Below are 20,638 nucleotides of genomic sequence, written 5' to 3'. Positions count from 1 at the left end.
CAGCCTTAGTTATAAACCAAGGCACAGACTCCCACTGGTCTTGTGTCCTATATTTAGACTTCATCTCCTATGTATCAAGTGAGAACACTCAAGCACTAGAACAGCCTGAACATGGAGTCACAGACAGTCCCCTTGGGTTCTCCCGTGTGTCTCGCTGCTTTTCTGCCTCCTCCCCTGCTGCATCTCCCTGCTCCCCCGGCCGGGGCAGCCACATTCCAAGCAGCAGAGTTGGGGCAGCTACTGACCACAGGTATCTATGGTTAAAGCCACCAGCTGCTCTATCCTAGAGACAGAGCTGGATGAAGGTTATGAGGGACCTAAGGCTAATGTGAGGAAAGGGCCTAAGTATGAATTACACATTGCAAAAAAATTATGTCAAACATTTCTCTACATACATATTTACATATTATTTATTTATATAATATTAAGTTTATTCTACTCTGACTACACTCAGTTCTTCAAACAGACACTTCCGAGTAAGAGGAAGCACGAGGGATGCTCCACTCTCCTTCTCTTAGGCCTCCTTCCTCCTAGGTCAGAGGTGGGCAAAGCTTTTGGCCCGAGGGCCACATCGGGGTTTCAAAATGGTATGGAGGCTGGGTGTGGCCAGGTCCTTGCCCGCTATCCGATCCCCCTAGCTTCCTGCCTCCCCGGACCCGTGCCTGATCCAACCCCCACTGCTCCCTGTCCCCTGACCACCCCCCCCGAACCCTCACCCCATCCCCTAACTGCCCCCCGGACCTCTGCCCCCTATGTAACCCCCTGTTCCCAGCCCACTGACCGCTCCGACCCATATCCACACCCCCACCCGCTGACTGCCGCTCCAGAGCCCCCTGCCCCCTATCCAACCCCCTTGCTCCCCTTCCCATTAGTGTGCTGTCCAGCCAGAGCCAGCCATGCCACGCAGCCCAGAGCACCAGGGCAGGCTGGGCAGCTCTGCACCACACCGCCTGGCAGGAGCTCACAGCCCTGCTGCCCAGGACATCGCGCTGGCCAGAGCCGTAATAAGGAAGTTTTGCACCCGAGGCAAGGGCCGGCTCCAGGCTCTTTGGCGGCAATTCGGTGGTGGGTCCCTCAGTCCCTCTCGGAGGGAAAGACCTGCTGCCAAATTGCCACCGATCGCGGCTTTTTTTTTCTCCTCTGCCCTGCTTGGGCAGTAGAGCTGCACCCCTCCGCTTTGCGCGCCCAAGGCAAGTGCCTCACTCGCCTTGCCCTTGTTACAGCGCGGGGGCTGGCAACACGGCGAGCTGAGGCTGTGGGGGAGGGGGAACACCTCTGCAACATTCCCCATTCTGCTCACCTCTTTCAATCTTGCGCTTCTACCCTCAGCTCTCCACATGGCCCAGTGCAAAGCCCAGCCCTGGGCAGGTGTTTTCCCCAAGCTATGGACTCCACACCACATACCCTACCTCACTCGGACTGCAGCCGGGGAGGCAGCCAGCTTCTATTCTGTAAGAAAAAGGTCACAGCTAGAAGTGACACAGATCTTTAGATGGTTGCCCACTGCCCAGTCATGCTATCAAGTATGTATCAGGGGGTAGCCGTGTTAGTCTGTATCCACAAAAACAACAAAGAGTCCAGTGGCACCTTAAAGACTAACAGATTTCTTTGGGCATAAGCTTTCGTGAGTAAAAAACCTCACTTCTTCAGATGCATCCCAATCTATTAGTCTTTAAGGTGCCACTGGACTCCTTGTTGCAGTCATGCAATGTTATCGCTTCAAAATCACCGTAGAAACATTAAACAAATTGAATCTAAAGCCTTTCAGCTTTTGAATGACTAGGAGCTGACAAAACAGAGCTAGTCCCTGTTGTGTTCTCTGCCTCCCAGAACAAAAAGTCTTCACTGAAAATCAGCAACTTAAAAGACCCATTAATGATATTTCAAAAGAACAGTCCAACCAAGGCTGCTGTAGTGACACCCATCAGATCTGGTGTTTGTTTCCTAGGCTTGCGTAGAATGAAGGATCAAGCAGACTGCAGACCTGGCTTCTTTTTTTCCCCTTAGAGTGCTCAATGTTTAGGGGAGGAAAGTGAATGAGATTTTGCTTATACTAGATGTGAAAAAGCAGAAGAGACCAAAATCTTTTCTTGTGTAAAAATCTGTTCTCTTGGCTACAATAAGGCTACACAGGTGTGTAAGGGTCCGTGTACGGGTCCCCTTGTCAGGTGAGGTGTCGCTCTTCGCCTTCGGGGTGCCTGGGAACCAGGCCACCCCACTACCAGAGGTTGAGTAGCAGTTCAGTCTTAAAGTCCACGCCCTAGACCAGGGCGGGACAACAGGCGGTAGTCCTAGGCTTAGACCCCCAGGCAGGGCTGACCAAACAAACAGTACTTTGAGCCCGAGCCCTAGGTCAGGGCGGGGCAACAAACAGTAGTTCAGGGGCTCAGACCCTCGGGCAGGGGCTGAGCAGACACACAGCAGTTCAGTTTGTCAAGGCCCAAGCCCTAGCTCAGGGCAGGGCAGCAGCAGGTACAGGGCTCAGACCCTCAGGCAGGGCTGAGCAGGAACTGGTAAGTCCAGGCTCCTAAGCCTGAGCATTGAGGGGGTGAGGGGGAGGCTGCCACCCGTGAGTGGGGTGGCAGGGGGGACGCAGGCCCACCCACTCCACTGCGTCCCAGCCCGGGGCCCTAGCAGCGGCATGGATCCACTGCAGTCAGTGGGGATCCTGACCGCAACACACTGACATCGGCACGTCTGTGTCTGCAGCCTGACTAGGGTCGGCTACCCCCGGGCTACTTCCAGTCTCCCCCTCCACTGGTACCTGTGTTGTCGTGTCTTTGGCGGGGGGGTCCACCAGCATCGGCTCCTCAGGATACGGGTGCACGGGCGGGCTCGACTCCCCACCCGGGGACCGGGCTCGGGGCAGGCTCGGCGAGTTCTCCTCAGGGTTCAGCAGGAGCTTGGGCACCCACATCTGTCCTCTCCAGCAGCCGGGCCTCAACTGAGTGTTGGGGCCGGGACTTTATACTTCCTGTCCCGCCCCTTGACTTCCGCGGGGCGGGGACAGGCGGCGGTGACTCCGCCCTCGTCGGCAGCCGTTCTGGCTCGGCCCTTTCAGATGCAGCTGGGAGCCAGGCCGCCTCACTACAAGGTGTAACCGTGAGCAGGAATTGGCCTTTGCTCTCATTCCCATCTCAAATCACTCTCATTCCAGGCTTACCCAGCATTTTCCACTTGGGAAAGAAGTTAGTTTGAGCTGGGGCAGAAAAATAAGGATGAACTCCAGGGTTTGTAAGGGTCCCCCTGTTGGGCGAGGGGTCGCTCTTCGCCCTCTGGGCGCCTGGGGACCAGGCTGCCTCACTACACCCAGGTAGTACAGTCTAGGAACCCACAAAGCCCAAGCCCTAGCTCAGGGCGGGCAGCAAACACAGGTGCAGGGCTCAGCCCCTCAGGCAAGGCTGAGCAGCAGTTCAAGTCTATAAGTCGGTAAGGCCCAAGCCCTAGCTCAGGGCGGGGCAGCCAACACAGTACAGGGCTCAGACCCTCTGGCAGGGGAGGGGGGGAGTCCGTCACCCAAGGAGTGGGTGGCAGGGGGGACGCAGGCCCTCTCACTCCACTGCGTCCCAGCCCGGGGCCTTAACAGCGGCAAAGACTCGCTGCTGTCAGTGGGGATCCAGGCCACAATACACTGACATGGGCTCCGGCAGCACTGCAGCCAGACTGGGGTCGGCTACCCCCGGGCTACTTCCAGTTCCCCCTCCTCGAGTACCTGAGTTGTCATGGCTTCGGCAGCGGGGTCCACCACCATCGGCTCCTCAGGGTACGGGTGCACAGGTGAGCTCAGCGGGTCCTCGGGGTCGGCGGCCACGGTCTGGCTCGACTCCTCCTCTGGGTAGCGGGAGCGGAGCAGGCTCGGCCAGTTCTCCTCTAGGTAGCGGGGGCGGGGCTGGGTCAGCTGCTGGCTTCTGCTCCGCCCCCCAGCGGGATCTCAGTCATGGGCGTCCAGCCTTGCTGACCACTAGTGCCTCACTGAGCCCGGAAGGCCCTCTTTTGTACTTCCGGGTTGGGGCTTGACCCTTTCCGGGGCGGGCCCAGAACCCCGTAGCTCCGCCCAGTCCCGCCTCCAGCTGGGCTCTTCGCCCTCTGGGGCCCCTGTGGGCCAGGCCGCCTCACTACAGGTTATTTAGCTTTAAGTTTTTGGAATGAGACTCCAAAGCAATCAAATGTGAGGTACTTTTCTGATGGATTGAACTGCTAGAGACCAGCAAATGGACAGAGCCCTGTCTTAGCCTGTTCAGCCAGTCTTTCTATTGTAGCCTGCTAAGATGTGGATTTAAAATCCTTGAGGGAAAGAGGAGGGAGAAACCTAGAACATTGTGTGTTGAGCTTCCTCCAGTCCTTTGCAACCCCTTAAAAGTACAAAGATGCGTTGGCCTGTAGAGCTAGACTGAGCAAAAGGAAAGAACTTGGTTGCCTGTGCATCCCAGTACAGAAAATACATCAAAGAAAAACACTGGATTTCTTTGATGTTCAGTGCAGTTCGGTACAGTGCTGAACACAGGGCATCATACATCTGAAGCCCCTCAATGGAAGGTCCTGTGAAAGTGCTGGTGTCAAGAATGGGCTGTTTTGTTTTGTTTTTCCTACAACTCTGTGGGAATTCGTTCCTTATACACGGGAGGGGCACTGGTTCTGGCCTGAGCTGGATAGAGTGTGTGCAGGTTCTGTGCAAGCTTCCCATCCTATCACTCTTTGCCTCTTCCCCTTGTCACCCCCTTGCCCTGCACCTCCCTCCCCTAGGCACTCACCCGTTGTCCAGAAACAGGACCCAGCACACATAGAAAATGATAGAGACGGGCACTAGGACCCAGGAAGCAGCATCCTGGAGCTAAGCAGTGCTCTGGAGAAATCAGGGGTGGAGGGAGCTGAGGGGGCTGGACAATGGACTTGAGGGTAATGTCAGAAAAATCTCCCTCTCCCAATTCCCTACTATGGGTGCACTGAGCACGCTCACCTGAACTGCGCCTGCCCAGTAACTTTCGCTGTTGCCACTGCCCTCTCTGCCCTCACTTCTCCTTGCCATTTGCTGCCTCCTCTTTGGGGGGGTTTAAAAGGATCAAGGGGGCAAATCACAACGAGGAGGGGGGGTGTCAGGGTCTGAGCAGGGGGCAGAAATTTACTGGCAGGGGGGCGGGGGATCAAGCTACTCTAGGTAGTGGCAGAAGAGGGGATAAGGGGGAAAAATCGGGGGTGGGGGGTGGTAGCCGGGGTTAAGCACAGCGGGGGAAACGCTGCCAGACCCTGTGCGTGGACAAAACCCCCATTTAGGGAGGGGGAGGAGGGAACAGTGACCCCGTGCGATAAGCCACCTGCTGTGCTCCCAAATCTGGGGGTGTCGGGGGTCTGGGGGGTGCATAGGCTGTTTTCGTTCTGCTCACAGGACGCTGCATGTCAGCCCCGGAGCAGGGGGCGGGTTGCTGGGCCTGGATCTTAAAGGCACAGGCAGCCCAGTTCCTAGACCAGGGATTGGCAGCCTTTCAGAAGTGCTGTGCCGAATCTTCATTTATTCACTCTAATTTAAGGTTTCGCGTGCCAGCAATACATGTTAACATTTTTAGATGGTCTCTTTCTATATGTCTATAATATCTAACTAAACTATTGTTGTCTGTAAAGTAAATAAAGCTTTTAAAATGTTTAAGAAGCTTCATTTAAAATTAAATTAAAATGCAGAGCCCCACAGACTAGTGGCCAGGACCCAGGCAGTCTGAGTGCCTCTGAAAATCAGCTCGTGTACTGCCTTCGGCACCCGCGCCATAGGTTGCCTACCCCTGTCCTAGACTGTCAAAGCTTAGACACCGCAGCTCCTCTCTGTCTTATACAAGTGCTGCAGGGTGGTTACTGCTCCAGCCAGGAGACTGAATGCAGTGAAATATTGTAGACACCCCCTCCCTCCCTCAAACTCTGCCTCTCACATTTTGACTGTGGAAAAGAGTCTTCTATCAGTTTCTATGTCTATATGAAATCACTGCAGCTCCTTTCTCTTATATAACGTGCTGAGTTGCTAACTCCCTCCCAGAGCCCACACGTCCACATCCACTCCTGTACCCCAATCCCCTGCCCCAGGTCAGAGCCCGCATCCCTCACCCAAACTCCCCATAGCCTGCACCCCTCCTGCACCCCAACTCCCACCCAGAGCCTGTGCCCCCAAACAGGGCCAGGTTAACCTTTTGTGGGCCAAGTGCTAAACATTTCTGTGGGTCCCCATGGGGGCAAAGGGGATATGGAGCAGAGTCCTCAGAGCGAGGGGCTGGCCGGGGGCAATGGGAGATGGGTCATGGCATGGCAGGGACAGCCCCGCTCCACCCAGCCTGGTACAAGGGCACTGTTTACAAACTGGCAGCCGCTAGACGCACACTGTCTAGCCCAGCTCTGCGCTGCTGCCATTGTGCTTCTTCCCTTGGGAGCAGATCCATGCCACACTATGCTACCCCCCCGCCCAGCACCCCTCTGACCCCTTATGCCCAGTGCCAAACCACACAGAGACCCCCACAACTCCCTATGTCCAGTGCCCTCCCACAGACCACTATGCCCAGCACACCCCCACCCACCCAGAGGCCCCCCCACAGATCCCTTCATTGCCCAGTGCCCCCCACAGCCCCACCACAACTGCACAGTGCCCCACACAGACCCCCCTTGCTTTCCAGTGCCCCAACACACCTAGATCTCTCCCACTGCACAGCCCCAACACACACAGATCTCCCCACAGCCCAGTGTTCCCCCAAGAAACCCATTCCCCAGCATCCCAAAACACACAAACCTTCCCCACTGCTGAGCACCTCCCACTCCCTCACTGCCCAGCACACCCCACCAGGCCCTCTAGAGACCTGTCCCACATCCGAACCCTCCATCCACAATAGCCGGCCCTGATAGGAGGCGAGGGGCCAGATCCGGCTTTGTGGATGGGTTAGAGGGGTCCATAATGGGCCCCTTTCCAGTGTGGGCCTGGTGCCACAGTGCCATTGTAAACCTGGTACTGATGCCAAACCCCCTCGCTGCTGTCCCCGGTGCTACTTTACTGCTTTAGGAGACTTGGTGCAGTGACAGGGCCGGCTCTAACATTTTTGCTGCCCCAAGCGAAAACAGAGTGCCGCCCCTCCCGAGTGTCGCGTCGCGCCGCCCAAGTCCCCCCCCCGAGTGTCGCGTCGCGCCGCCCAAGTCCCCGCCCCCCCCGAGTGTCGCGTCGCGCCGCCCAAGTCCCTGCCCCCCCCGAGTGTCGCGTCGCGCCGCCCAAGTCCCCGCCTCCCCCCAGCACCGCCCAGACGAACCAAAAAAACCAAAAACATACCCCGACCGCCGCCCCGTCCCAAGGTGCCGCCCCAAGCACGTGCTTGGTAGGCTGGTGTCTAGAGCCGGCCCTGTGCGGTGAAATAATTTACCTACATTCCCTCAAACTCTGTCACATTTTGAGTATTTAAAAGAGTCTCTTATCACTATACATCTATGTGAAGTCTCACAACAGTTCACAAATTTGTTTTATCTGCTGATGTGATTCCCTGAATTGCACTCTCTTCCTTGTAATCCATTTTAATTATCGTTTGGCTCCTTTAAAAATGTTATTTCTATTACTCTGAATACTTTGTCATTTACCTGTATTATCACTGTGCAATGCATGTCATTGTGCTGTTTATTTTTTATTTTAATAGTGAATGCTCATCAAAAAAATTTTAAGTAAGTAGTTGTTACTGGTTTTAGGAATTCCATCTGTGTTTCTATTATAGCACTTGCTATGGTTTTTGTACTTTATAATTAGGAGTTTTTAATTCTACCTTTTTTCTATTTATTTTAATAGTACAAGTTTATTTTGCTGGGTCATGTAACTTCCAGTATAACTGATTTCCTGTCCTGTTTTCAACAATTCCTTTGCATTTGATCCAGCAGTGAGGATTGCCTTTTGCTGCATTTATCTTGGCTGTGAATCCAGCCCTTAGTGTCCCATGTTCACAGTCATTGCTTGTGTGTAGAAGTTGACTCACAAATGTTCACTATGTGTATTATATTGTGTCATCTTCCATCCTTCCCAAGGGCAACAATGGTGGTTTGGGCTGATGACCAGTGGCTGCAGAACTTTTGGATGCTCAAGTCCACATTCCTGCTGCATCTGTGTGCAAAACTCACCAAAATAAAAGCTACACTGATAATGGAGAAGCAAATATAGATTGCACTATGGGGACCTGCAACACCAGATTCTTATTGGTCAATCAAAGGTCTCTTTACTAACCAAGGTAGAATGGATTTCTTTAATGTAAGTAGTGAGAACATATTGTTCAAGATCATTTCATGTTCAATGCTCTGTTAATACCTCTGCTGTCACAGAACAACAAAGTACTGGAGTATTACCGGGTTTCAGACTGTTGTCTCTTACAACTTTCTTAAGTTTCCATATGTAAGGAGACTAACACTCAGTGGGGGTGTTGATTGGCTGGCTCCCAGTACCAAAAGAAAGGGGAGGGGTTGATGGGAAATCAGGACCCTGAGACTGACAGTCCCCTGGAACAATGGGGAGAGGCCAATGCTCCAGGTCAGCCTGATGGACAGGGCAGGCAGGCTAATCAGGGGATCAGGGGGCTGGGGGGGGTGGCATCCTCCGTGCAGGGCCGGCTCCAGACACCAGCCCACCAAGCACTTGCTTGGGGCGGCACCTTGGGTCGGGGCGGCACTCGGGGTTTGCTTTTTTGTTTTTTTTGGGTTTTTTTGGTTTGTCCGGGCGGTGCTGGGGGGGAGGCGGCGCTGGGGAGGCGGGGCTTGGGAGGCGCGGCGCTCGGCTGGGCCGGGCTTCAGCGGCACGACGCTCGGGGGGGGGCGTGGACTTGGGCGGCACGACGCAACATTCGGGGGGGCGGGGACTTGGGCAGCGCAATGCGGTGCTCAGGAGGGGTGGGGGACTTGGGCGGCATGACGCGACACTCGGGGGGCGCGGGGACTTGGGCGACGTGACGCTCGGGGGTGGGGGAATGGTGCTCTTTGTTTTCGCTTGGGGCGGCAAAAATGTTAGAACTGGCCCTGATTCTGAGGGTTCAGAAGGGTGTGTAGGGGGATGTTTTCCCATCCAAACCCAAGGTGACTGTTGGTCCTAATGGGTTTATGACATCAGGGCCACCAAGGGAATGAAACCGAACAATAGAAATAGGGAGAGTGTCATATTCCGACTTGTTTCCAATTCAGTCTTTTTATAAATTAGAGAGAGAGAGAGACCTCAATTATCCAAGTTTGACTGGTATTTATTCATTCACTAATTAGTAGCACAGCACATAACAGGAAACTGGTGTCACATGGTGGTGAATCAAGTAAGGTGGTTTTCAGGAGATTACCGAAGTGATACAAATCCCAGAAAGCACCGGGGCTGCAAATATGGGTGGGGATTCTCCAAGGAGCCCAACTCCCAACTGAATTTCAGCTCTGAAACCCTGGGGACTGCACTGGTGCAACAGACCTGGTCTGAGCATTAGGACAAACTCCCAACACTCAAATATAGACTGGCCTGGCTGCTGCTTTTGTGTTTTAAGCCTCACTCAGTGGTGAGCTCCAGCCGGTTCGCAGCAGTTCGCAGGAACCGGTTGTTAAATTTGGAAGCCTTTTTAAAACCGGTTGTTCCAGGACAACTGGTTCTAAAAAGCTTTTAAATTTAACAAAGGCTTGGGCAGCTGTCCACCCGGCCCCCGGCCTCAGCTCACCTTCCCCTCTCCCGTGAATGCTTCACCCTCCTTCTCCTCCCCCTCCCCTGCTTCCCGCAAATCAAATGTTCACGGGAAGCCTGAAACAAGCAGCAGGCAGGTAAGTGGGCCACGGGGGGCGAGGTGGCGCGCGTGGCCCAGTCCGGCTCCACCTGAGCGGCTCCCCCTGGCCCCGGCTGAGTGCCCCAGCCCAGTCCCGGCCAAGCACCCCCAGCTCGGGCTGGTCCCAGCTGAGCGGGTCCGACCCAGCCCAGCTCGAGACCCGTAGCTCCAGCCCCCGTGCCGACCGAGTGGCTCTGGCCCGGCCCGGGGAGTCAGGCCCCGCAGCGTCGGTCCTGGTGCCGGCCGAGCGGCTCCAGCCTGGCCCGGCCGAGGGAGTCGGGCCCTGCAGCACCAGTCCTGGTGCTGTTCGAGTGGCTCCAGCCCGGCCCGGGCAGTTGGGCCCCGTGGCGTTGGTCCCGGTGCTGGCCGAGCGGCTCCGGCCCGGCCCGGCCTGGCTCGGGGAGTCGGGGTCTGCAGCACCGGTCCCGGTTCCGGCCTAGTGGACCCGGTCCCGGCCCCAGGCAGTGTGGTAAGGGAGCGGGGGGGGGGATGTTCGGTGGGTTGTGGAGGGGTGGATAGGGGTCAGGGCGGTCAGGGGCAAGGGTCCCGGGGGGCAGTCAGGAAGGAGCAGGGGTTGGATGAGGTGGTGGGGGCAGTCAGGGACAGAGAAGGGGTGGTTGGATGGGGCAGGGGTCGGGGGGGCCATCAAGAATGAGAGGAGGAGTTGGATGGGGCGGCAAGGGGCAGTCAGGGGACAGGGAAGGGGGGGGATGGGTCAGGGGTCCCGGGGGGGGTGTCAAGGAACATGGGAGGTTGGATGGGGCATGACCACCTGGGGAGGCACGACCCCCTTGTGAGGTGAGGAGGAGGGAACCTGTTGTTAATATTTTGGCAGCTCATCACTGGCCTCATTGATGATTCAACAGCTTCTGGGCGTAAAAAGTTCCCTTGTTTCACCAGTGGAAGGCGGGTTTGACAAGGATTCAGCTTCTCAGGTAAAGGTTTCCCATGTCAGGTATCTTAAAAGACCTTATCTTTTTGCCTTTCTTGCCACTCTGCCAGATCATTTATTTTTAATAGCAGCTCCCATACAGTGAAGGCTTTGCAGAGCGGCATGATACAGGTACAGTTGTGATGTGCAACTTGCAGTGAAATTAACCTGTAATTAAAATCTAAAGTTATTGCCCATTAAACTTGACAGCAATTCCCTACCTTGTACTCCTGGGCAGCCTTCTCTACAGGAACCACCCTGTGAGCGCAGTGAGCCTGGGATCTGTCGCACACCACACAGAGGCGGGGTTGATCCTCTTCTTCACAGAACAGTTTCAGAACCTCCTGGTGTTCCCCAGACACCCGCTGTCCTCCTGCTCCCTTCGCTGCCTGGAAACTCAACCGCTTGGCGATTTCTACAATATTTGCCAGCTGCCTGTTGGGCCTGAGGTTTCTCTGTTGCACAGTTTCTCTGCACTGAGGGCAGGAGGCGGCTGTGGCCGATTGCTCCCGGCATTGGGCGATGCAGGCTCGGCAGAAATTGTGCCCACAGTCTATGATCACTGGGTCCTTAAAATACTCCAGACAGACGGGACAAGCAACTTCATCCTGGAGATGTTCCACAGGGTCCTCTGTGGCCATGACTCTCTCTGGGCTGTGCAAGAGGGTTGGTTTCATTTTCCTGAGCTCAGGAATATGCCCCCCCTGCAGCAGCAGCAATTGGGTGTTTCCCTTCCTTGAACTGACTCAGGCTGGTTGCTGGGGTGCAAACAGACAACAGGTAACATTCCAGCCCGGGAGGCTTCGGTGAGAAATGCATCACTAGGGCCCCTTTGCTCCAGAGCTTCACATCAGCATCCCCTGTCATAAAGAGCTGGCATGAGCAGGGGCTGCGTGTCTGGAGTGATATTTAGGCTTGAAAGAATTATTTTTATATATTTTATATATATTTGATAATATTAATGTTTGTTTAAAATATTTTTTCAATATTTATTAAGTTACATTTTCACAGTTGCACAAAAATCTGGGCTTCAGCATTTCCCCCCAATTTTTATCAATTTAATTGTTCACAGTTGTGGGAAATTATGGGGGGATATGACAATAGCGGGTCAGACCATGATTTAATGGCAGCAGACACCGAGATTCAAAAAGTTAAAGCTTTATAACTGTTAAAACACAAGACTGTCAACATCCCCTGTCAAAAGATGCAGTCACTCTCCTTAAATCAAACTCGAATAAGTTCTCAAGCAGCCTTGTTCTTAATTTCCACATCTGTAATTTCCGTTCATTATCAATTGAAATATTTTGTCATTGGTCTGTGTGTAGACAGCTCTATCAGTGTTTAACAACATTTATGAATAAAAGCGAATCCTTCTAGCCCAGCGATATTAAACTCACAGGCTAAAAGCTTGGTTAAGCCCAAATCAATGTTTTCAAGACCTGATTCTCATTTACTCTAAGGCTGCTCTGACTCAGTGGAAAGGGGCTGCAGCATCACCAACTTTCATGATTTTATCACGAGTCTTGCGATATTTGTTGTGTCTGTTGAAGCCCCAGCTCCTAGAAGCAAGTCATGAAGTGAGGCTCTCAGCTTCCGTTTTCTAAACAAAGGATGTTTCTAGCGCTCTTCGTTGCAGAGAAAAACTTTAAAATGTCACCCCAGTGCAGCCTACAGCTCTGAGAAACCAAAAGGCAAATTAAAAAACCCTTAACATTTACTATTTATTATTAAATCTCATGATTTCAAGGAGCCTGACTTGTGATTTTTAAATGCCTGGGGTTGGCAGTGCTGTGCCAGTGAGAATTCAGGCCTTAGCTCTCTATCTGTTATCCAGGGCAAGTCCCCTAAAGGAACGTCATTATTGATCTAACAGCACCGGCCATACAAAGGGGAACAGACGGCGAGGGCAAGCAATGGGACTGCACATGGAGGCGGGCCGTGGGCCCCAAGCAGGACATGAGCACAGCTCCCCCCAGTGGGGAATGATCTAAAAAGATAAAGGAGAATGTTCATTTTTATATTTAGAGCATTAGGCCCAGATCCTCCAAGGTTTGTAGGCTCCTAACTCCCATTGACAGCAGTCTACATCCTTTGAGGATCTGAGGCTTAGAGTCTTACCTGAAGATAACAGGTCTGGAAACATAAACTGATCAATGGCCATGCAGTACTGACAGCACCAAGTGTTCAGCATTCATGAGACTGGCAGAAGGAATCATGAGATCTTTTCTAAAACTTTTTTGTTTCTGAGTGACGAGGTTTCACTCTCATCATAGTCTCAAGTTTTCCTACTCAACCAAGAGAAAGTAACTCTTCAAAGTGTCAAGATTTTCTGGCAAGAAACTTATTTTTAAATGAGATTCTCATGTATTCATATGATTTCAAGAGCTGGGGCCAGGGGCTCCATTTCAAATTTTGGGGGTGGGAGGGTGGAAGAGGCAGCTTTAAATTCCCAGGGCTATTTTTTACTGCGTTAATAGTCCACAGTCACTTCAAACATAGCCCAATAGTAGCCCAATCTATTTATTTAAACTTTGGTTTTTTTAACAGTACAGTCTATATCTGTAAAAAGAATCATTACCTATCTAGAGTATAAATGGTGGATGTTAGTAGCATATAGATCTATAACAAATTTTGGCAGCCAAATCAAACAAATTGTTCAGATTGGCTTAGGTTTATGTTCCCTGAAGGGTTTATACAAATAGTTCTAATGAATACAAAGGATTAAGTTAGAAGGAGGTTTCTGGCGTGTTGCTGTAAGGATTTGAGAGAGTAAACATCACCTCCCTGAAATTCACTGATTGCAATCAACTTTGTGAGCCTCTGCCACCCTCACAACTGTTAAACAGTGAGTACAACAGGACATATGAATATTTACCAGCTGGAAGAGAAGATACAGCAGAAAGCTGCAAAACAGCTACATGGGGGTAGCAGCTCCCCAAAAGGTATCTGGGGAAAAGGTCCTAGACTAGAAAAGTGTAGTCCAGCGGTGAAAGTAAGCGGGTACGGGCGGGTATGGAGGACCAGTAAGAAAAGGTGCAGTAACTACCAGCAAGAAAATGGAGCATTCTCTCCCTCTCTGACTCCTTCTCCTGGCTCCAGCAATATTGAGGGTCTGAGCCTGGCTCCCAAGGCCGGCTCCAGACCCCAGCGCGTGCTTGGGGCGGCATGCCGCGGGGGGTGCTCTGCCGGTTGCCGGGAGGGTGGCAGGCACTCCCGTGGACCTCCTGCAGGCGTGCCTGCGGATGCTCCCCCGGAGCCATGGGATCAGCAGACCCTCTGCAGGGATGTCTGCGGGAGGTCCACTGAAGCCGCGGGACCGGGACCGGTGAGAGGCAGAGCACCCCACCGCTTGGGGCGGTGAAATGGCTAGAGCCAGCCCTGCTGGCTCCACAAATGTTTGGGGCCAGGTCTCCTCCCGGCCCCACCTGCTGCCCCCCTGCGCCTCCCCTGAGTGTGCTCTGGCCCCCCCTTTGCTGCCCCCATGCACCTCCCTGGGTCCCGGAGCAGAGTGTGTGTCTCTCCAGTCCCCTGCAGCTCCATGCTGCCTGCCTGCATTAACTGCTGCCACAGGGTCCTACTGCCTCCCCTCACTCCTGCCAGGGCAGGCTGCCCTTCCCCCTCAAACCCTTTCATTTTCCAGTGGGACCCTCCACCGGTACAGCTGCCCCCCCCGCCCGCAGTCACTGCTCTTGCCCCACGCTGGGCAAGGGGCAGCCCCAGTGAGGCTACAGTGAGGGGCAGCAGCAGGGGAGGAGGAGCACATGTGATAGCAGCTCCCTCCCCCCGGCATGGCACCCACCACAGGGGAGGCGAGGGGGATTCCTGGAGGGGCCCTAGGAGCACGTGCAGTGATGGGGGGGGGTGAGAAGGAGGTACCTACCCCAGAGCTCGCTGCTGCCAGCAGGGAGAGGGCTGCGGGGAGTCCTTCTTTCTGGCTCCAGTCCCAGGGCAGCCTGGCTGCCCCTCAAACTCATCCTCAGCCCTGCCCCACCCCAGAGCCCACCCCCACAGCCAGAGCCCTCATCCCCCCGCACCCCAACCCTCTGTCCTAGCCCTGAACCTTGCCAACACCCCAAACCCCTCATCTCCAGCCCCAGCCAGAGCCCTCATTCCCCTGCACCCTAACCCTCTGCCTCAGCCCTGAGTCCCCTCCCACACCCCAAACCTCTCATCCTCAGCCACATCCCAAATACATCCCCAGCCTCACCCCACAGCCTTCACCTCTGCACCCTCTCCCTCCACACCCCCTCTTATCCCCAAACTCCCTCCCAGAACTTGCACCCCCTCCCTCCACACTCCCTCCAATCCTCAAACTCCCTCCCAGAGCCTGCATACCTCCTGCACCCCAGTCCCCTGCCCCAGCGCAGGGCCTGCACCCCAGACCTCCTTCCTCACCCAAACTCTCTCCCAGAGTCTTGGGCAGGTCGGGGGTGGAGTTGGGGGGGGGGCAGAGTTTAGGCAGGGGCAGGTTCTGGCACCATCAAAATTTCTACAAACCTACCACCCCTGCCAGAAAGAGCTGCTGCACCATACCGGGGTGGGCCAGCTTCCTGAGGCAGCAATTTAAAGGCCTGGAGCCCAGGGCCCTTTAAATTGCTGACAGAGCCCTGCTGCCACAGCCCTGGGGTAGCGGCTGTGGGGCTCAGGTGGTGATTTAAAGGGCCCAGGGCTCCTGCTGCTGCTACCGCCCCAGGCCCTTTAAATCGCTGCTGGAGTCCCACTGCCACTACCCCAGGGCTCCGGGTACAATTTAAAGGGCCCCCGGAGCCTGCCGGAGCCCTGGGGTAATGGCAGCAGGGCTCTGGTGGCTATTGAAAGGGTTCAGGGCTCCCGCTGCCTCTACCATCCCGGGCCCTTTAAACTGCCACTGGAGCCCAGGGCTCCGGCAGCAGGGCTCCGGAAATGATTTAAAGGGCCCTGGAAGGTAGCGGCAGCCGGAGCCCCGGGCCCTGCTGCTAGAGCCCTGGGGCTCCGCCGGCAATTTAAAGCAGCAGCTAGAGCCCTGGGCCCTTTAAATCCTGATTTAAAGGGCTTGGGGATTTAAAGGCTCCGCCTCTTCTGGTGGAGGCCACGCCCCTCCTCAGGATTCTGGAGTACCGGCAAGTCCTTTAAGTTACTTTCACCCCGGTGTAGCCCCACTGTGGGGAGATTTGGTAACATCCAGACATTCCCAGGGAAATTGGTGTTTCTGTGTAACAGACAATGGACCTGACCCAAAGCCCATTGCTGGCAAAGGAAAGACTGCCACAGACAAGGGGGACTAAATGGTAGAATAACGGCAGTGCCCAGTGTGGCCATTTCACTACAGAATTAGAGAGTTGGAAAAAATTGGAAAGTTTTAGTGTAATTTAAGCAATATCTGTAGTAGTGGCAGCTCATGCTTGTTTCTTCCCAGCAGGGAACGATTCCAGGTTTTCTGTTCTGCAGCACGGCTCTTGCAGGCTGGCTGTGCTTTACTTTCTCCATTTACCGAAGTGTAGACACTGAAAAAAAAAATTCAGTTCTACAGTTTTAATTCATTTCACTTTCATTGTCCTGATGCTCCAATGTTTAGGTTTCAAACACTGCCCAGGACTCTTGGTCTAAGAACTATTTTCAGACACAGAGCCTGTAAAAATAAGTTTTAAGTGCTGGAACGAGGGGTACTGGAGATGCAGCACCCCCTGGCTTGAAGTGGTTTCGTGGCTGCATGATCTCTAGATTATTCTTGGACATGATATTTTTGGAGATCTTTCTACTTCATCATGAAATAAATTTTCACATTATGTGTTGTAGCTTGATCTTTCACCCTTAACATAAATGAGCTGATGCTGAGCTCCAGGGGTTAAGCTGTTTCCTGGAATGAAATATCCTGTAATGTTTCCCTGCAGAAATGTAGAAACAGAAAATGTGGACGGATATTTTAGACAGAAATTGAAATAATTTAACTGTTTGCAATTACACGTTGATTCTCCTGATCAGAATCTAGCATACGGTCATAGAAAGCAACATTTCCAGGGAAACCCTGATTTTGCTGAAGCCACACTTTCAGGTGAGAGACATTTCTGCGTGAAAAATGTCAACACGCTGTAATTATGGAGGGCTTTAGTTGCAGAGAAATTGAGATTTCTAATAGAGATTGTTCAAATTGTTCATGTTTTAAAGAAAACTATTTGGATTATTCAGCAGGTAAATATAATTTCCTCCATTCTCCTTTCTCCTGTTTAGTTTCCATTAAGCGAGAACAGAAATTGCTTTGCACAGAGGCAACAATAAATAGCCTCTCACGGGGAGCATGTTACTCGCTGTTACTCTCCTTTTACTCACAGAGATCTGAGCATTGATAACATCCCTGTGCAGGTTTATTGGTGAGTAACAATGGCACCTACCAGCAGTTCCTGGGTTTTCCTTCTCCCCACCGTAATTAAACACCAATTTCTCATCTCCCTCTTTCTTCAAACTCCCCAAACAGCTCCAAATTTGGTCCTAAGAAGATAGAAATGGCGTCTGAATTTTCTGTATTTTGGGGCATTTATCTCACAAACAAAATTTATCAAGAGACGGGGGCTCTAGAGAGTCACAGGAACAGCCCTGCAATCCACAAAGCTGAGTGAGGGGCCTAGACTCCCTATACAATTCCCCTCTGCTCAGCATCTCTCACTAACTGGCTTAGACAGCTCCCTGCCTAGCACGCTGGCTTCTGGCTGTGGCCAGGAGCTGCACAGGCTGGAAAGTGACACATCCCAGTAAACACCAAACTCTCCTCCTAGGGGAACAATATTCTCTGTGGCAGGGGGTCGACAGATTTCCTGCTTCCATATTTATAAATCATTCCCACTCTGAACTGACCTTACACATACACAACCATTACAGATACCCCGCCAAGTTGGTGCACCCCAGATGCCCAAAGACTGACCAATAATTAGCACAGGACAGTGGGTGCCACTCCCCTCCCCGCAACAAACTAGTGGAGCCACTGCCCTGCCCCAGCCGGGCCAATCCCCCCTCAACTCCCCCAAATCCTGCTGCCTGTCCCTCCACCCCACAGCCTGTGTGTGTCTCCTCCCCCCCCCCCCCGTGCACTGCAACTGCCAGGCAAGCTGGGTAGGGGCAGGTAAATCGATGCTGCCCTGCTGCAGCTACAGCTATTTCTCCCCCCGCCCACCACAACCCCCCAGCAGCGAGCCAGGCGCAGCCACGGGCTGGTGGTGGGTGCAGGAGGTGGGCGGGGTGCAGTTGGCAGCCCCCCAACTATACGAACAAGTCAAGGCCCCTGCACTCGAGCCAGGCGCCCGCAGCAGCCACGTGTCACTGCAGGAGGAGTGAGGAACGGGGCCAGCAGCAGCCGGGGGCTCGCAAAACCGAAACCAAAAATCGCGCAGGCGCAGTAATGTGCCTTTAAAGCTTTTTTAAAGCTGATGGGTAACCGGGAGCCAATCACGCTCTCAGGGGGGAAATTAAAAACCAACCAACAAAAGCGGCAGAAGCCCCGCCCCCAGGGGCAGCCCCAGAACAGGCAACGTTCACTGCACAAGAGAAGCCGAATGAGGCCGGCCGGGCTCTGCCTTGGCAGCTCCTGCAGCAGCCGCCGGGTGTTTCCCTTCCTGGGACTGACTCGGCTGCTGCTGTGCAGGGAGGAGCCCCCGGGGAACATTGCAGCCTGCAGGCGTTTGTGTGACCAGGGCCCTGTGGCTGGTGGGCATCCTAGGGTGACCAGACAGCAAGTATGAAAAATCAGGACAGGGATGGGGGGTAATAGTTTCCTATATAAGAAAAAGACCCAAAAATCAGGACTGTCCCTATAAAATAAGGACATCTGGTCACCCTAATTGCAGCCTGCAGGCATTTGTGTGACATGTGCCCCCAGGGCCCTTTTGCTGGTAGTGTTGTGTATTTGGTTGTCATGGTTTTTGTTCCTATGGCAACTGAGTTAGATTATTAGGGGATAGCCCAGCCGGTTTCGGACGGTTGGGTGAGCTCTGTGTCTGTAAATAAAATGGTAGTTTTGTTAGCTGTCTGCTGTCTGGCCTCAAGTGATTTCTTCCTAAACCGGCTGCCCCCAAGGATATAACAAGTGGCGACGAGGGTGGGATTCCGGTGCTGCTCCAGTAACAGAAGGAAGTAGAAGTCAAGGTAAAGAACAAACAAACAAAAAAGCTGCTTGTTTGCACTGACTGTGAAAGTGAAACAAAAAATCATGGCTACTCTGACCAGGCCACTGGAACCTTTTGATGAGAATATAGAGCAGTGGCATGTGTATACTGAGCGTTTTGAGCTTTTTGTTATTGCAAATGACATTACAGAAGCGAAGAAGGTGCCAATATTCTTAAGTGTTGTAGGGGCTAAAACCTACTCCCTGCTACGCAGCTTACTACACCCTGTTAAATCTTACAGTGACATTGTGGAAATCCTGGGGTCCCATTTTTCCCCAAAACCACTGGTAATTGCTGAAAGATATAGGTTCCACAAAAGAGACCAAAAGGAAGATGAAACAGTTGTACAATTTGTAGCAATTTTTAAAAAGCTAGCAGAACACTGTGAATTTAAGGAGATGTTAAATGATGCCCTGTGTGACAGGTTAGTGTGTGGCCTCTACAGTGAAGCTATACAGAAGCACCTACTGACAGAGGCTCAGCTTACCTTACAGAAGGCTGTTGATATTGCTGTCTCCATGGAACTGGCTACAAGGGAGGCGCAATACATCGGTGCATCCCCTAGGGTGCAAAAAGTGTCACAAGAACCGACCCACAAAACTGTGCAGAGTCAAGAATGTTACCGCTGTGGTAAGCCGGGTCACCAGGCATCAGAATGCTGGTGTAAGGACCTGGTGTGTCGACACTGTGGAAAAAGGGGACACATTGAGTGTGCCTGTAAACAAAAGAAAAAGAGGCCTGTGGTCTGGCCGACAAAAAGAGGAACCCTGCATACCCTAGAGCAGACCCAGGATGATCAAAGTGACACCTCATCACAAGAGGAAGTGCCACTGCATGTTTTGTCTTTGGCAATGGGCTCACATGAATACTGTGTAACCCCGTTGTTGGATGGCAAACCTATACGCATGGAACTGGATACCGGTGCAGCCGTCTCGCTGGTCTCCGAGACTGTGTATAAAGAAAAGCTACAGCATCTTCCGCTTAAGGCAACAAAAACTGTTCTGAAGACGTATACGGGAGAAGCTGTGCCCATGTTGGGCACTATTGATGTTAAGGTGGAGCTCAATGGACAAGCTGCTAAACTGCCACTGTTTGTGGTGAGAGGTAACTACCCAGCCTTAATGGGTAGGTCTTGGCTTGGGAAGATTCAACTGAACTGGGCAGAAGTGCACCGGATGACTAAAGAAGAAACCAGTCTAACCCCTATACTAAGGAAACATGCTGCTGTTCTTGGAAATGATTTGGGAAGTATGAAGGGAATCACTGTGACATTGAACATTAAACCTGACAGTCCACCAAAATATCTGAAAGCCCGAACTGTGCCATATGCCATCAAGCCGAAAGTCGAAGCGGACCTGGAGCGCCTGGTCACCAATGGAGTGCTAATACCAGTTACCCATAGCTCATGGGCCACTCCTATCGTTCCAATAGTGAAGAAAGATGGCTCTCTCCAGATTTGTGGTGATTTTAAGGTCACTGTCAACCCAGTGTTGTGTGCAGAGCAATACCCGCTTCCCCGCATCGATGACCTCTTCGCAGGCCTGGCTGGGGGACAAAAGTTCAGTAAGATTGATCTGAGTCAAGCATATTTACAGATGCACATCGATGAAAAGTCCCAAGAGCTGTTCACTATTGTGACTCATAAGGGGCTTTATCAATACTGTCGCCTACCCTTTGGAATAACGTCTGCTCCCGCCCTGTTCCAGAGGGCTATGGACCAGATCTTGTGTGGCTTGTCAGGAGTTCAGTGCTATCTGGATGATATCCTGGTCACTGGAAGAAATGAAGAGGATCACTTA

General features: G+C 53.0%; 1 protein-coding gene across 1 annotated transcript in view; it reads right to left on the bottom strand.

Annotated features, from left to right (window-relative positions):
* Positions 1–20,638, bottom strand: part of LOC123346647 (butyrophilin subfamily 3 member A2-like) — a 122,869-nt gene that overhangs the window by 71,853 nt on the left and 30,378 nt on the right. The gene's annotated exons all lie outside the window — the stretch shown is intronic.

This window comes from Mauremys mutica, chromosome 12, assembly GCF_020497125.1.
Source record: "Mauremys mutica isolate MM-2020 ecotype Southern chromosome 12, ASM2049712v1, whole genome shotgun sequence".
NCBI lineage: Eukaryota > Metazoa > Chordata > Testudines > Geoemydidae > Mauremys > Mauremys mutica.
Note: the sequence above shows the minus strand (reverse complement) of the source record. Positions and strands in the feature narration are given on the sequence as shown.